The following is a 16,761-nucleotide window of genomic DNA, read 5'->3' on the forward strand; positions in this document are numbered from 1 at the left end:
GCAGAGACATTATAAGATAGAGACATAGCCCTCAGAGAATCCTGAAGTTCATCAGAGATGACGGTAGATGATGGCATTTTTTCAGAGATAAAGTCAGAGTGCAACAAAATGAGAGTTTTGCCTACTTTTGTAACCTGCTTACATGTGCATGTTGCACATGTCAGTGATGATGCTATAGCAGTTTTTTTTAAGTGACCCCTTTGGGGTTAACATGTTCCTATTCAAATTAAAGTTTAGATGATGCTTCAACAGGTTTGCTTCTAGAAAGACTGCAAGAGTAACCAATACCTCCAAGTTTTATCCAAGCTTTATATTTATTTTTAAGTATTTACTTTGAAGATGAACACTAATAAAGTGATAATTTAAAAAAACACAGAAAAAACAAACATTTTCTGCTTGAAATGTAACTTTCCTCATTATCTATTTCCAAGTTTCTTATGTTTATGACTCAGTAATTCAGTTAAATTAGCCAGGGTTGTATTTTATTACACTGAATTCCAGACAAAGAGATGAATTTTGATATGTGGCAAGCTGAAAGCTTTTACTGTTTATTTCACACTGAGCCTTGTTCTCACACCAAACAACTCATCTTCATGTCGCTTGCAATGTGTGCTGTTTAATAATGCAGAGACAGTAGAATATGCAACGTATATGCTCGCCTTTTCAGCACTGCATACCATAAAGCCTGGAAGCCCTTGAATTACATTTATGCACTCATCAAATCTAGTTAGTAACATACAACATATTAAGCACAAATTTAATATGAATATAGTGGTGTCTTCTGTAAGAGGCATGCTCACTTGGCACTTACAGTTTCACATCACATAATGAAAGTGTTGTGATTTCTGCCTGATGCCTGACCCTTCATTGATCCTGGATGAAGGGGCGTAGCTGCCTTTTGTGTCAGGTGTGCACTAGGCCTGATCAGATTCACCAAACTTGACCAAAGGGACGTTTCTACTACAGGTGAAATACTGAGACTCGTGGTTTTAGAACTGAAGAATCCTCTTCAATCCTCTTCAATGAGCGGTGAAATGTGTTCACAAGTTAAAGGAAGGCCGGTTTACAACATTCAGAAAGTAAGTGCTACAGTTTTGGTGAGTGAAATTCTAGAAGTTTCCTGGCCGGTTACTTAAGCTTCATCCACATTGGAAGTGATGAGACAATAAAAAGAAAACTTCAGCAAAATAACTGCAGGTAAAGGGAATAAAGTGGCACCAAAGAAACCAACTTTCCCAGCTTCCAGGTGTGTGATTGAAGCAACTACGAATGAGGGTGACATACACCGCTGATCAACATATGACCTGGTAGTAAATACATTAGAAGGTTACCTAGGCAACCGGAGCCTAGAAACTCTGTAAGCGACTGAGAAAAAACAGTGACCTGCAATCAGATTAGATGCAGCTTTAGCAATAACTAGTAAATATGTGTGTCTGTGTGAGGCATCCATGCAGGTTTTGGGTGCAGCTTGTGAACCAAGAATGGGAACTTTAAATAAACTTAGTTTGGTACCCTATTGTCTAAATAGGGTCACAGTCGTCCCACGACATGCTGTCAGACAAAACAGGAATGATTCAAATCTAGAGGTCAGAGTCATGGGAGTGATGTCATGGTGGCAACACTGATCTTTTTTCCCACATGATTTGACTTGCAGACTTTAAAAGACGTGACCTTGTGAAATCGTCACTGAGAACTCGTTCTTTTTTTGATATGACTGTGTAAACCTTAGACAATTTTACCTATTTTAGTGTTGTAATTTTGAATGTGGATGGTAGTGTTAATGTTGTAACACTGAGTTCTCCTCAGTCTGTTTCATCGTGGCCTTTCTCAGCTTCCATGCACAGCTGACTGGGAGTGACATTTTGGTACAGCACACAGACACATACCAGTGAAATTAGATGCAAGGAGCAGGACACTCTATACAGCATCCTCTAAATAACCACCAAGGATCTCTGTTGGGTGGTTGATGGAAAAAAAACGGTTGTTTAAGTTTCTTTCTATTGTGAGGCTTTATCTTACAGTACAAAGTGCCTTGAGGTGACTGTTGTTGTAAATTGGCAGGTTATAGTTCTATGAGAGTATAACTGTTAGTGTGTGTAGATAAAATTGAAATACACTGCTAAAAAAACAACAACAACAAAAAAGGAAGGAACACTTGAATAATCTGACCTTTTAATTTTTCATATGATTTTGAATCCAGCCCTAAAGCGACTGAAACTGATCTGATGTGTGATTCAACTGGTTTTTTTTTTTAGCTTTATATGTTCAGTCTCAGGTAATTTTACCTGGATACACTATTTGCAATCTTTCTGGCTGGTTTAAATGAAATAGTACTGATTGTACTTGCTTTGAGTTATCAGTATTTTTTGCCTGGATATTAAGAAGTAAAGCGGTGCATACTTGTTTCTTTTATGTTTGATTTTCCTAAGCAGAGAACATTTATCTAATGGCAGGTGCAAAGGCTAAAAGTTTGTGTTTGGCTTAATTTGGCTGAGCCGTGATCAATATTTCCCTTTGTGTGTTTGCTAGAAACAAGCCAAAACTGAGACTCGTGATTAAAAATGCATTTTTACTGTAATTTAAAGCTAACTTGACAAATCCTTAAGTTTTGCACATGCCAAATAAAGAAGTCATAAGTTATAACGTGTTCTTCTTTTACTATTATTATAATTGTTGTTGTTGTGATCATTATCTCTGCTGTTATTTTACATGTTTAAATGTTCTTAAGAAAAGTTAACTTATCAAATTGTGGAGACATTTTTTGCAGCATTATTATACAGTGTGCAAGTCTGCCCAATATACAACAGTATGTGATGTTGTGCATGTGTGCTATCTGCTGAGCTATCAGCTGTCAATTAAAGAGCTCCCCTTAGGAAACTTTTGCATCCAGCAGTCGTATCTTCATAATAAAAGATACATTTTAATCCCTTTATTTTAGGTATTTTTTTTTTAAAGAAAAATCACGCCAGCTGAGACTGAATCTTCTGCTTTATTGAAATAATACAGCACACACGTCATAGCAGTGTCATCTTTGCTTAAGACTTCATGCGCATTTATCGGTACATGTACTAAACACTTCCCATAGTACAGTGTAAAAACAGTACTATGACACTTCCACAGAATAAGAACTACAGAAGTGTTTATTCTGTTCAGCCTAGGCATAACACACGGAAGTGGTGCTTTTATTTTGAAAACCAACGTGCTTGTTTTGGGTCTGACGGCGTAAACAAAAGAAGGCTTTAATAAATTTAGGACTACCACGTCGGCGACGTCAGCAGCAGCGCAGCAACGTCAATAACAACCTGAGAGTGTCGCGGTACATTTATGGTCTTCCTTGTGAATTCCTCGGTCACGTTTGCAGCAGCATGCAGGAGGTGTTTGCCACTGAGACGCTTTTTCTGTAATTACCTTGCTTCATGTCAGCCCTCAAAGCTCTCACTGTACAGAGATACATTTAGACCGTGGTCATAAATCATAAACAGTCTGTGTCATAGAATTTAAGTTATTTGCCAGGAATTAACTGCAGATGTTCAGGAACGTAAACCTGTGGAAGCAAAGTGAAAACATAAAGATTTAACAGCAGGCAGATATAGAAGTTCATATAGGCTCCTTTAAAAATGCATGAACCTCTGAGTATTTAATATTTAAATTCAAATAATTTATAGCACAGGGGTGTCAGAACATATGACCCAGAGGCTAGAGCTTGCTATCAATAATTATTAAAAATAAAATGCAATACTGTTCCTGGTGTAATCAAGCTAGCATTACTACAATGGAGTGTGTTTTTTAAAAATGTACTTCTTGATTTTAATAGTCTGAATCATAAAAATAAAAACAGAAATAAAATAAATACTGTACACTCTTACATTGTGCTTGTACAGATTGAGCTGGGCTGTACAGTGAGTTTGATACCCCTGGTTTAAAGGAACCTTCCAGGTTATTTTGACATGGCAGTAGATCTGGTGGCTCTTGGTCATGCTGAATTTTACACCGAGAACGGAATCAGTCCCTCTGTTTCATTTCACATCAACTCTGCAAACTTTAAAAGCCACACTGAATGAAACAAACCAGAATTATCCGTTGACTTCCTGTCTTTAAGATGATTGGTGATTAGGGTGCATGCATGCAATAGTGTTTTGGATAAAACTACATTCTGTTTGTTGACATTTGATTCGGCGCCGGACGTTAACATTTACCATGAATGGACGAACTGCACTAAGTGTAGTTTGTTCAGGCTGCATGGTGACATGATCGTGTGATAGTAAGTGATGTTGCCTCACCGCAGGAAGGTCGGCCGGGGTCCTTCTGTGTGGAGTTTGCATTTTCTCCTCTTGAGTTTTCTGGCTTCATCACAATCCAAAGACATACATTAGGCTAGTTGGTGATAGTGTGGCTGCTGGTGTGAGTGGCTGTCTCTATGTGTTCACCCTGGGACAGTCTGGGAACCTGTTCAGGGTGTACCCTGCCACTCTCCCTGTTACACCTGTCAGGATTGTGGATGGTAGTGTTTATATTCAGTTCTCTTCAGTCTGTTTCATCATGGCGTTTCTCAGCTTCCGTGTAGAGCTGACTGGCTGTGAGATTTTGGCACAGCGCACAGACACATACCAGTGAAATTAGAGCAGGAAGGAGAGGAATGGCACACTATACATCCTCTTAACTCTGATCTCTGTTGGGTGGTTGACGGAAAAATGGTTGTTGTTTGGCAGTGTAGTTCTATTGCAGTATAACTGACTGTGTGAAGATAAAATTGAAATGAATTGAAACATGCTGCTAAAACCAACACACAAAAAAGAAGGGGACACTTGAATAATCTTAACTCTGATTTTTCATATGATTTTGATTCCAGACAGTTGATTCTGGTTTCCACTGAAACTGATCCGATGTGTGTTTTAACTGTTTCTTTCCTTTACATAGCAGCATATGTTGAGTATCAGGTAATTCTACCAGGATACAGCTTTTGCAGTTGTTCTGATTGGTTTCAGTTGAACTGAAAGCAAAAGAGCTGTTCAAAGATTTGACTTCCCTTCAAGTGCTTGTTTTGTGTGGTTGACAGTGCTGCGGTTTGTTTTCGAGAGACCTAAACCACCAAATGAATGTAAATGAAATGGTGGCGAGTGCATCTTCTGAAAACACGTTAGGGATGATTTGTTGAGGTTTTCTGAAAGCCTCGAGTGTCGAATATGCTTCTGCCCACAACAGTGGTCTCTTTATGCACAGAGCATGGAAGGTGAGTCATGTTTTCAGCCTCAACCGCATTAATCCTCTTAATCAATAGGCCGGACCGATGGTTGATCAGTGGCCACAGCATCCATCTCCACCTGCATAATGAAGAGGAGGATGAAGAAGTGTAGCAGCCATGCAGCAAATTGCCTTAATGGGATTGTTTCCATAAACTATCAGTATTATTGTGCTCCAAGCAAAACGTGTTAAAAAATGTTATGTATCAACCATGCCTATGCACATATGCACACCATGTTCCATTTATGAATCACACTCCATATAGAAATGTGCACATGTGGATCACGTCCCATTCTCTACCTGACTCTTTACCACCACATTAATCTTGATACACACTGCAATGATGCACGATGTAGTACTGTACAAATTAGACTGTATAGAAGGTTGGTGTCGCTTATGCGCTTCAAAAGTAAAGCTAAAGTGGAAGTGTGTTAAACCTGCAGTGTTTCTATTGGCCAGTATGGGCAGACTCCTTTGGTTGTAGAGGGACAGAGCTCTGAGACAACAGCCCTCAGTTCTCTGCATCTATGACCTCAGAAATACTTTTCTGGTGAGTTCAGGGGTTCAAGTCTTGGTGATTAAACCTTAAAATTGATTTTACAGGATAAAGCGAGTTGTATTTAGAGGTGGGCACAGCTGTGGACCGATGGTGATTTTTCATTTTTATGGGCCAATGTTTTTGTTTTTGTCTTTTGGAAAGACAAAAACAGACCCAAAACAATGAAAGGTGGTGGATTGGCCAATTGGTCGTGATCGACATGGTGTAATGCCCCTTGCTTGGGCAACGCTCTGAAAGCCGTCGTACCACAGACAAACAGAAGAAAATGGTATTGAGGTGAAAAGGAACACAGTTTGTCCCGGACTTCAGCTAGAATGAAAAAAAGACACAAAGCTGGAGTTATTCTGCGTCTTTACGCGGTCAGCTGCCTCTTCTCTCATTCTCTCCCCCTCCCTCTCCTGTTGCTACTTCAATCATGAAACTGATCAATGATCAGCTGATCGGCTTTTCTCTCTTGTTTATTTATCGCCCACTTTGCGCCAGAAAGAGGAAACCGGCGGATGTCGCACTAAACAACAGCAGCACGTTTAAGCTTGATCAGCTGTTGTTAGAATTTATTTAATATTAATTTCTAGTATCAGCTGATGTTTGCTGGAGCCACAGCTGTAAAGCTGCTGGTCATGATATCGGTTTGGATATGTGGTGAGAGGGAAACATGAAGATGAAACCAGGAGATGTCCTTACTGAATCATCAGAGCTGAACAGGTGATGGAGAAACAGGTTTACCTTTTAGGTGACATGAATGAGTTGAAGGGAAGTTATGAACTGTTTCTGAGAGACAAATAACACCAGCATCCTTTTCTATGTAGCTGACAGCTGGTAACTGTGCAGGGGCGGGTCTAGCAAAGTGTTGCCAGGGGGGCAGGTAGGGCATTAACAGGGAAAGGGGGGCACAAAGAAATACTTTCTTATTCTCATTTAAAATGTCTGGCTGTTATTAAATAATTTAGTTATTAAATAATTATCTGAATCTTAAAACCACCCATCCACATTAAAGGGACGGCTGTGGAGCGTGTGAGCAGCTTCAAGTTCCTGGGTGTCCACATCTCTGAGGATCTCACCTGGACGACCAACTGCTCCAAGCTGGTCAAGAAGGCTCACCAGTGCCTCTTCTTCTTGAGGACTCTGAGGAAGAACCACCTGTCCTCAGACATCCTGGTGAACTTCTATCGCTGCACCATCGAGAGCATCCTGACCAACTGTATAACAGTCTGGTACGGGAACTGCTCTGCCTCGGACCGGAAGGTGTTGCAGAGGGTCGTGAAAACTGCCCAGCGCATCGCCGGAGCACCACTTCCTGCCATAAAGGACATCTACAGGAAGCGGTGTCTGAAAAGGGCTGGGAAAATCATCAGACCCCAGTCACCCAGCACATAGACTCTTCACCCTCCTGCCCTCTGGGAGGCGCTACAGGAGCCTCCGGACTAAGACCACCAGGTACCGGAACAGCTTCTTCCCCACAACTGTCAGACTCCTGAACTCTGCCTCCTGACATCTGACCCACGTTAAACTCATGGACTGAACATACACACACCCACAACCACCTACACACACACACACACACAATGGACAACCGTACCCTCAAACACACAATAATAACATGGACTGAACCACCACTCACAACCACTAGCACTTTATATAGCCTCTGTAGAAATTATCCACATATCTCACTTATCTTAACTGCACTACTGTATAGTTCTGTGTAAATAATCATTCTGTACATACAATAATTTTTAATCCGACAACTGTTTATAACTTGCATAGTTCACATTTCTGTATAACTGTATATCTCATATTTCTGTATAGTTTTTTATTTCATATTTATATCCTGTTCATAGCCTGTACATAGCTTGTACTCACTACAGCCTGTACATACTTATAGTTATAGCATATTCATAACATACTTCATACCGTGTACATTATAACATACCATAATAGACCCATTTCTGTAATATACTCACATATCTATATTATTGCTAATATATATTGTAATATATCTATATCACGGCTAAAGCACTTCTGGATGGATGCAAACTGCATTTCGTTGCCCTGTACCTGTGACATGTGCAATGACAATAAAGTTGAATTCTATTCTATTCAAACTGGTCATCTGATGTAAATAGTATAGAAATCATACATATATACCAACACAACAGTGTACATCACTGTCACAGCAGCGTTCGTTTTCATTCAAAGGCTTTATGGCTTTTCCTATAATACCTGGTGGGCTGGTCACTGGTCAAAATGCCCCGGCCGATTTTTTGTCCCAGTCCAGCCCTGGAGGTGGGTCTACCTACTGATTAAGAAAGTTGCTACCATATCATTATGCCTTGTTTCCAAAATGTCAAAGGACTCAGCTCAAGGCTTCCTCACAAATGTTAGTTTGTAACTGACAGCATGAAACAGCATGTGTGATCATCTGTACCACTGATAGACTAGTTACAAAGTCTAGGCTTCAGTAAAACACTTGTTGGAATATTGAGACCATCACATTTTGGTTTATCAGTGGACTAATTGGCTAATTATCTCTTTCAGTGATTTTAACAGGTGGAAATACAAATGGCAATGCAATGGAAGGACTGCTACCAGTAGGGAAGTTTCTGGAAAAGAGTTTTCCTTGAAAGAATGGTTGAAAAACTTTCTAATTTTAGCATGAGTCAGGGTCTGGGTTGCAGTCCCAAAGGACACTTTTACACTGGACCAGACAAACAGGATACAAAGCAGTTGTGTAAACACATTTTTTTCAGTGTATAAAGTGACAATAAGCAGTATTTCAGCCTGACCTTTTCCAAGAAAACAACAATAGAGGTGGAAGATTCCAGGATTCAAATAATGGATGTACTGTGTTAAAACTGCCAATTTTTATTTGTGTCACTAGCAGCTCACTACCTGCAACCACCAAACACACAGCTCACTACCTGCAACCACCAAACACACAGCTCACTAGCTGTAACCATTCACATGGCACTCTGGCACAGAGCTCACCTTTCCCTGGGCTTAAATACTTTTAATTACTGATGTGGGTCAGCTGTGTAAAAGAGCAAGGCAGCACCTCAGGCAGAAGAGGTTGTAGGACACGCCCACACAGGCACCTTCAGGAGGAGGCCCTGCTAGGGCCGTAACAATTTGGTTCTTATTATGCAGAAACAGAAAATTCTCAAGAGTTGACAAACTTTTAAGGTAGAATGTGTCACATTGGTACAGTGATGTTCAACTGTAGCATGTTGCTAATCTAAACTATGATTTTCCCTTACAGACCCCCACCAAGGCGTTTCACAGTAACAGTAAAAGGCCGTATTTACTTTCATCCTTCTCTCCCCGAATGACCGGGGCTGCCACCATCACCAGCCGCAAACCTCACGGAAACTGTTTTGGAGTCAATCATCGTGTTTTGTTACTTCCGTATGTAAATGTGATGCTCTGCCTGCATGATCCAGTACAGCTGTCACAACTCTTTTATTCCTCCATTGATATTCTACCCCATACCTTAAACACACACACACACGTATTAATAATAAAATATACTTTTTAAAGAGTATACATGCATTAATAGAGTGCAGCATGTATTAAAGCAGCTGCATCCATGCTGAATGGAAAAATCATCGCCTAATGGTGTGTGGATGCAGCCATGCAATCCAAATATTTGTGTCTTCACTGATGATAAGCCTTTGGAACGGAAAGAAAAGTAGGATCAAGGTATCAGGCAGACATTAAATAACCAAGCGTTTCATCATATGGAGAGGCGTGGAAGCGGGTTTCTGTGAATCCTCACATCCGTGTGATCCTATCCACTCTTTGACTAAACTGAGCGGCAACGCTTCGAGATCGTGAAGCGAGTGCAGATACCTTTTTTCAAATCCTTCACCTAATCAGGAACAGAGTGCACCTTTACTGAGGCAGGAATTTCAAGTTGCATCACACAACAGCACAACATTGCATCATTCATGCATCACACAATGGAAGCCTTTGTCTCTGCTTGGAGTTAAAGTGAAATCTGTGCTGTATTGTGATTCTTATTGTTGATGTTCCTGGAATAAAACTGAGCAGCCACTTTTGTATTACTTACCCCTGCTGGCCTAAAGAAGACGCTGCACCCAGCAGCAGTCTTTCTAAAGCAGCAGTACTTCTAATCCTTTATCTGATCAAATACCACCTCATTTAAACTCTTACCAGGGAATGAAAGCATTCACGCTGGCAATTAGATGCAATTTGCTGGTGATAATTTGGCAATTTACTGTGATAAATGGGTGAAAACTGAATCACACAGGAATTCACTTTAAACAGAAATTCACATTCAGTGCTTACATTCAGAGTCCAGGCAGAACATGGATTTGAAACAATTGCTGCAGGACAGCGATTGAACTGCAAAATGACAAAATGAGCTCACTTTGATAGAGGAAATACAACCAGTTGAGTTGAATCCACTATTGCAAAGATTGCAGATGATATCGGCTTATTAACACACACTGACTCCAATGAATTACAACGTCTTGCAAGCAATTTCCTGCAACTTTTTGCTGAGAGGGAGTGCAGTCAGTCTGAGTGTGCGTGTTAGAGACAGGTTGCCTCCCGCCTGTGAAAGTCGGGACCAGTCGGTCCACTCCACAACAGCCTGCAATTTAACGTGAAAATAATTCATTTCAGTCACCGGATAACCACATAGTTTTCCCAGTTTCAAGAAGGTTGCTGTCTTATTTATACTTTAGCCATAAAGTAGACAAAAGCTTTGCTGCTTCCAGGTTCGGCTGGGATTTGTTTCATACTGACAGTCAAAGTGGAAAAAAGAAAAAAGTTAAACCTGGACTTCAAATTGTTGAGGATGAAGTCAGCACATAGTGCTACCACTTATTTCACTCCTGTGTTTCTGTGAAAACTTGCAATTTAGATTTTATAAATTAAACCCCCACTCCTGTGTCCCCACAGCATCAAACTGATGTGAACCAAAGCGGAGCTAAAGGTTGGGTTATATAATCGAAATACTCTAAATCGATTCATGTCACCTTTGAGTTAAAAGAATAAAAGGTAGCACATTTTCTTTTCTTCTTTTCTTTTTTTGACAGTTGTAATCCGAAGTATTAAAACAGGTACCCTCTCCACCACCCGTACCCGTCTTCTCCTGCAGCTGCGTCCTCTCACAGGTCCAGCCTGAGGACAAAGTCTCAGACAAGAAGAAAAACATCCTCCAGGCTCCAGCCAGTAATCGTGGAGACAATGCCAGAGAGAGCAGACAACACCTGAATGCAGCTCATCCAGCCAGTGTGGAAATATCTCCTCGAGGCTATGAGAATCTCCTGAGCACAGTCAGAGGAAATGTGCGTGCCATACTCTAAGTCACCACCAGCTGGCAGTGTTGCTTTAATTAAAACAAGCTTAGAGACTGGCACGAAACAAAAGAATGCCTCCGTCTGTGTTTAGCCATGCCCCAGTGACAAAGTACAGTAGCACACCAGTTACTGCTAAGCATCTGTCACCGTGGTGATGGTGTTATTGTGTACAGCAGTGAGAGTCAAACACAACACAGGGTGCACGGCTTCCACTCAAATCAACAAAATGGCTGTGCGGTTACTATTATTCTAAAATGATTTCACGTCCATATTCATGGAAAACTGAATCTTAAACCTACAAATGCAAGTACAAATGCACGGTGATGAGCACTGTTGCCTCACAGCAAGAAGGTCCCGAGTTTGATTCCACCCCTGGCTGGGGCCTTTCTGTGTGGAGTTTGCATGTTCTCCCTGTGTTTGTGTGGGTTCTCTCCAGGTGCTTCCTCCCACAGTCCACAGACAGTTAGTCGGTTAGGTTAACTGGTCATTCTAAATTGCTAAATTGTGAGTGTGAATGGTTGTCTGTCTCTGTGTGTTACCCTGCAACAGACTGGCGACCACGTCTGACAATGCCAGGATGCACCCTGCCTCTGGGATAGGCTCCAGCCCCCCACCCCCGCCTCCCCGCAACCCGGACAAGGATAAGCAGAAGAGAATGGATGGATACACATTCGCATTGTAACTACTGAGTTTTTGATAAGGCTTTTAGCTAGACAACCTATCTGTCCTTTGCTTTAGGATACACATGTTTACTGGATTAATGTACCGTTCAGTTTCTAGTTGTTTCAGGAGACTAGTTTGGGTAAGAGGCTGGGTAATATTAAAGCTGTTTTGAAAATAAAAACAAAATAAATAAAAAGTTCCCAGCTTTGGGATAAATAAAATGTACCTTATCATATCTTTTGTATGTGTCCGTGTTTATATCTCCAAGCTGACTGTTGTTGTGATTTAGCACTATATAAATAAATCTGACAATGACGCAGATGCATGGTTATAATATATATACAAATTGTTGTTACCTTTATGTGTTATTAATTTTTTCCTGTTTCTAAACTCTCTTACAAACAATTTCATTTTGGGGTTTCTTTTTTGGACTCATGCTAAATAAGCACCGTTTCACAAGATACAACATGTTATCCTGCAAATGATGTTTCTTACATGTATTCTTACATGTTTTTTGAATAATATACTAACTGTAAAAAATAAAACGACATTAAAAAATGTGTAGAAAATCGAATATGTCCTGGTAATTTTCAGCTAGTACATAATCTCACTCTTTTTCTTTATGTTCATGACTGTTTACATTATTGATTCTCACTGAAGCCATCAAGACTATGAATGAACACATATGAAATTATGTAGTAAAAAAAGGGTTAAATAACTCAGAACATGTTCTATAATTTAAATCCTTCTAAACAGCCTTCCTTTGCTTTGATTACTGCTTCGCACACTCTTGTCATTCTCTCCATGAGCTTCATGAGGTCGTCACCTGAAATGGTTTCCAACAGTCTTGAAGGAGTTCCCAGAGATGCTGAGCACTTGTTGGTCCTTTTGGCTTCACTCTGTGGTCCATCTCATCCCAAACCATCTCCATTCTGTTTAGGTCAGGTGACTGTGGAGGCCGGGCCATCAGCACTCCATCACTCTACTTCTTGGTCACAGAGCCCTTACACAGCCTGGAGGTGTGTTTGAGGTCATTGTTCTGTTAAAAAATAAATGATGGGATGGCATGTGGCTGCAGGATGCTGTGGTAGCCATGCTGGTTCAGTGTGTCTTCAGTTTTAAATAAATCTCCATCAGTGTCACCAGCAAAGCTTCCCCACACCATCACACCTCCTCCTCCATGCTTCACAGTGGGAACCATGCATGTAGAGACCATCCATTCGCCTTTTCTGTGTCACACAAAGACACGGCGGGAGGAACCAAAGATCTCAAACTTGGACTCATCAGACCAAAGCACAGACGTCCACTGGTCTAATGTCCACTCCCTGTGTTTCTTGGCCCAAACAAATCTCTTCTGCTTGTTGCTTTTCCTCAGTCGTGGTTTCTTAGCAGCTATTTGACATAAAGGCCTGATTCACACAGTCTCCACTGAACATGTAGAGATGTGTCTGCTACTGGAGCTCTGTGTGGCATCTATCTGGGCTCTAATCTGAGCTGCTGTTAACTTGGGATTTCTGAGGCTGGTGACTTGGATGAATGTATCCTCAGCAGCAGAGGTGACTTGGTCTTCCTTTCCTGGAGCGCTCCTCATGTGAGCCAGTTTCATCGTAGCACTTGATGGTTTTTGCGACTGCACTTGGGGACACATTCAAAGTTTTAGCAATTTTCCAGACTGACTGACCTTCAGTTCTTAAAGTAATGTTAGACTGTTGCTTCTCTTTTCTTAGCTGATTGGTTCTTGCCATAATATGAACCCTGACAGGCACACCTGTGAAATAGAAACCATTCCAGGTGACGAGATCATGAAGCTCATTGAGAGAAGGCTGAGGGTTTGCAGCGCTGTCAACAAAGCAAAGGGTGGCTACTTTGAGGAATCTAAAATACAAGACATATTTAGAGTTATTTATCAAATTGTATTTGCTATATAATTCCATATATTATATAGATCCTCCATGTGGATCTATATAATATATGGTACTGACCATGTGAGATCCATGTGGAGGATCTCACATGGTCAGTACACACAAACAAAACAGTGAAGAAGGCGCAGCAGCGCCTCTTCTTTCTCAGGAGACTGAAGAGATTTGGTATGAGCCCCCGCATCCTCAGGACCTTCTACCGCTGCGCCATTGAAAGCATCCTCACTGGATGCATCACCACCTGGTATGGCAATAGCACCGCCTACAACCGCAAAGCTCTCCAGAGAGTGGTGCGGTGTGCTGAAAGGATAATGAGCCTGTTCTCATTCTGACGCCGTAATATACCGACTATTTGTCATGTCCTGAGGGATCCCTCAGGACGTGAAAGGTAACCTTCCGCGTTTCCATGATATGCGCTGGGTTGTGGATAGAATCCAATAGATTGACACTCCCAGCTGTAATACACGTTCCAGCCGTGTATGAGTGAAACTGAAATATTTCCAAACGAGACATAATCTCTTCAGCATGTCCTGGGCCAGCTGTGGGGATCTCCATCCAATTGGCTGAAACTCCTCACCTAGGAGAGCCTAGGTCAGATACCTGAACCACCTCAACTGGCTCCTTGCCTTGTCTCTGAAGCCCAAACACCCTTTGGAGGGTCACTTGTGCCCACAGTTCATGGCCACAGGTAAGGGTAGGTATGCTGGTAACCTTTCAATCAGTCACCTGTATGCTCAGCTCTCTGTTACCACAATAAAGTGTTATAGCATCAGCATTGCTACAGACACTGCACCAGTCCAGTGTGAAAATCCAGTAAAAAGGGCAAAGTCCAGTACCACAGGACACGCCAAGGCCAACATGTCATCTCCAAGTCCACAGAGCACATGCAGACCGGTTGGACAAACTTCCTGTATCCTCAAGTATTCGTGAGAGGATAAAGAGCTGAGAGTGACATGTACTGACCCCTGCATTTCCTTTGGTCCTCAGCTCTAAACCGATAATGACTGATGGATTGGATCAGGGACAAGGAAAATCATCAAATTAATCCTATTGATAGAATAATGATGATTTGGGCTTGGTTTTCTCAGAACCTGAGAAACTTGAACTCATTGAGTCAACTATGAACTCAAGTTCCTCTATACCATGCGTCCAACAGCAAAAGCTTGGCTGAAACATTGTCGTGCAACTCGATGATGGTAATGAGCTCAGCAGTAAATCTGTCACCGAATTGCTAAAGAACAAAAAAGAATTAAACTGCTGCAACACCACAGTCAAAGTCCAGACCTCAACCTGATTTAATGCTGGGGTGGGACCTTAAGAAAGCTGTGTGTAAATGAGTGCCTGCCAAACTCAATAAACTGAAGCAACATTGTAAAGAAGTTATACGAGAGGCTGATGAAGTCATAGAGAGACGATTACTTCAAGTTTGCTAAATGCTAAACGCGGCTCTGCAGCCTATCACAGGGCACCGCTCAGAGTCCGGTGAAAACTGTATGTTTTGATTGAACCTCAAACCGCGGTCGCACAAACTTCTTGATCTCTCTCTCGTTTTCACTCTTATGTTCAACATTTGCTGAACACTTGTTGGGATGATGGTTTTGCTCTTACATAACTTGCTGCCATCAATTGTGATTCATATTGTTTCTCTTTCCCTGTTTTTTTTTATCAGCTTTGGTCGACACCTGACATGCAAGCTGTGAGGAGATGGACCCACAGAACTATCATGACCATAAATAACAGCAGGACTAAAGCTGCCACACATGCTCTGAATTACTAGATGTTAGACCCAATGCAAAATATTCTTTCTTAAAATTTTCCAACAGACTTGTGTCCTGATTCGTGTTTGAGGTGGAAGACAAACGACTGCAGAGTCCCAGTGAGATGCGTCAAAACAATGATTTTATTGAAACACATACACGTGGGAAGTCGAGCACGATCACCCAAAAAGCATCGATCTTCCCAGAACAATAAATGGGGTGTGATATATATAACATATGATGACAAGTAATATGCGTCACAGCAGATAAAAAACATGCATGTTCCAGTCATTCCAACCTTGAACATCTTCTAAAATAGAACAGTTCCTTCCTCTGTTCCTCTACTAGATGTTTCCTGTTATTTTACCTGTTACACTTATTTGTGGAACTGAACTGTCACGTATGCAGGTAAAACAACTTCGCAGTTTCAAGCAAAACAAGTCTAGACACTGTGTATGTGTGTTCAGGCAGCCCATGTGTCTTAGCCTCAGTGCATGACCTTACTCTGAGTCATCTGTTACCAGGCAGAACTCCACTGCAGCCGGTTGCTGAACACACAGGCCTCTATTCAGTTTCTAAGTTGTGTGTGATGTATTGTAAGCATGTATGCAATTCTGTCATAGCTCGGGTCACCTTAACTTACTCCATAGATCGGCCAGACCTCGCGCTGCCCGTAGCTTCAGACCACTAATTAACTTGACCGAGCTTCAACTCTTTAATTAGCACAAAAATGCAATGTGTATAACATGAATACAGTTGCACCTGCAATGAAAGATTATCATGTGATTATGAAATGCTTTGATGAAATGATAATGATAAATGATAAGTGATGCAACAGTAGTAATACTGATTATGAATAGTAACAGTAAAATAATATTCATTTTCCACACTTGCTAAACCAGAAACTGCAAAGATGGGTGTGTCGATTGATCAGCCGCTCCTGGGTCTCACTTAAAAAAAAGAAAAACTATATTCCAATAATCAATATTATGTTACCTGCCGAGGACCAATCAGCAGACAGATACAGCTGTGAGAAGCTGGTGACCAGACTGGAGCAGCTATGTCCGGCTATCTGAAATGACCACCGACTGACCCTCGGTGATAAACCAACGCCGCCTCTGTGCGCTCCGCTCCGATCGCTCTGCACTCCAGACAAAAACTTGAAAAGAGGGGAAAAAAATGCACTTAATTAATTGCCTGACATATTATCCAGTCTTTCTTCCAGCCAATTTCGTGGGAGATGTCAATCAGGTGGATTAGACTTGTTTTTCTCTTAGCCTTGTGCTGACAGTGGAAAA

The sequence above is a fragment of the Oreochromis niloticus genome, linkage group LG11, assembly GCF_001858045.2.
Source record: "Oreochromis niloticus isolate F11D_XX linkage group LG11, O_niloticus_UMD_NMBU, whole genome shotgun sequence".
NCBI lineage: Eukaryota > Metazoa > Chordata > Actinopteri > Cichliformes > Cichlidae > Oreochromis > Oreochromis niloticus.